Source organism: Ornithorhynchus anatinus, chromosome 11 (genome assembly GCF_004115215.2).
Source record: "Ornithorhynchus anatinus isolate Pmale09 chromosome 11, mOrnAna1.pri.v4, whole genome shotgun sequence".
NCBI lineage: Eukaryota > Metazoa > Chordata > Mammalia > Monotremata > Ornithorhynchidae > Ornithorhynchus > Ornithorhynchus anatinus.
The window spans coordinates 60,105,357-60,107,423 of NC_041738.1; positions in this window are offsets into that span (position 1 = coordinate 60,105,357).

A 2,067-nucleotide genomic window follows, 5' to 3' on the forward strand; every position below is an offset into this window, starting at 1 on the left:
TCCATATCCCCCGTGGGGCGCATCTCCATTTTACAGATGAGGTAAGTGAGGCACAGGGAAGAGAAGTGACTTGCCCTTGGTCATATAGCAGACAAGTGGCGGAGCAGGAATCAGAACCCAGTTCCCGTTACGCCACGCTGCTTCTCCAACCTTGGCTGTGGTAGCGGTCGCTGTGGCTTCGGGGATGCAGTGGACTCTGTATCACAGGGAGCCCGAAATTCTGCTCCACTAGCTCCCTACTGATTATGCTTTTTATTTTGTGTTTTGTATATTTCATTCATTCAATAGTATTTATTGAGCGCTTACTACGTGCAGAGCACTGTACTAAGCGCTTGGAATGAACAAGTCGGTAACAGATAGAGACAGTCCCTGCCCTGGTTTACAGTCTAATCGGGGGAGACGGACAGACAAGAACGATGGCAATAAATAGAATCAAGATTTGTCCTTGCCCCTTTGCTCTTTTAATGTTTTAGTGTTTCGTCGGCCCTGCTGTGTCTGCCTCCAGCCCTCTCCTCCACCTTACATTCGTTGTGAGTTTCTCGAGGGACGGCGTTCCTGTTTAGTAATTACTACCTGTGTATCTGTTGGTTGTATTGTACTCTCCCAAGCGCTTAGTACAGTGCTTTGCACACAGTAAGCGCTCAGTAAATACGACCGAATAAATGAATGGACATTTCTCCCCTCCTCCTGCTTCGCATAGAGATCTGCACACAGGAAAAGCTTAATATTCTTCCTCCTCCTATGAAGCAAAGAGGTGGGTGGGGAGGGGGCAATTCAGACCCCTGATGGGTTGAGAGGGAAGGGCCAAATTGGGGGAGGGGGGACAGGGACCAATGAAGTGGGAGGGGCAGGAAGTTGTGCTGGATTGTACTTTCCCAAGCGCTTAGTACAGTGCTCTGCACACAGTAGGCGCTCAATAAATAGGATTGAATGAATGTGTAAGCTTTGGTTACAAACAGTTTTATTGGTAAAATATATTCACAAGCAGACACAGCAGGCAGAGCAGGCAGTTTGTTCAATTCTCTTTTCTCTATTTTTAGTTAGGGCAGAGTGAGAAGGGTGGAGGGGGGTGGGAGGCGGGGGAGACAAGGAAGGGGTCTCTGGGAGAGGGGGGTCCCGCGGGGGGCTTAACTTGCAACGAGAGACTAACGGGTCTGAACAAGGGTTGAGTTTTAGATTTGAAATAGGTGAGAGCTCTGACTGGTGGGCTGTGCAGACCCTCCAGAAGAGGAGACCCCTTGCAATCCCAACCTGCTGACAAATCTAGCGTCAATTCCGCTTTGCCTTCGGAATTAAACCTCCGGGCCCAGGACTGGGAACTGACCAGCCCAATCCTGGAACCACTGAACTGAGCCCCGGCACAAATTAAGCCCTGATCTTGTATTTCGTACCCTGTATCTCCTCCAGCGCTTAGAACCGTGCTTGGCACATAATAAGCGCTTAACAAATACCATCATTATTATTATCACCATCTCCCTTCCTTGGCTTCCTATCCACCTCCCCATCAAACAAAAACTCTTCACCACGGGCTTCAAAACACTCAATCCCCTTGCCCCCTCCTACCTCACCTGGCTACTTTCCTACTACATCCCAGCCCGCAGACTTCACTCCTCCAATGCCAACCTTCTCACCGTGCCCCCATCTCTCCCATCTCCCTGCGGACCTCTAGCCCACGTCCCGCTTCTGGCCCGGAATGTCCTCCCTCCTCAAATCCGACAAGGACCCACCCTCCGCTTCAGAGCCTTATTGTAGGCCCATCTCCTCCAAGAGGCCTTTCCAGACTAAACCCTCCTTTCCTCTCCTCCCACTCCCTTCCGCGTGGCCCTGACTTACCGTGCTTGGCACAAAATAAGCGCTAAACAAATACCATTATTATTATTATTTATCTACCGCTCCCTCCCAGCCCCCACAGCACTTATGTACATCCCGGCAATTTATTTATTTATATTCATGTCTGTCTCCCCCTCTAGACTGCAAGCTCGTTGCGGGGAAGGAATGTGTCTGCTTACTGTTGTACTGCCATCTCCCAAGCGCTTAGTCCAGTGTTCTGGACCCAATAAGCGCTCA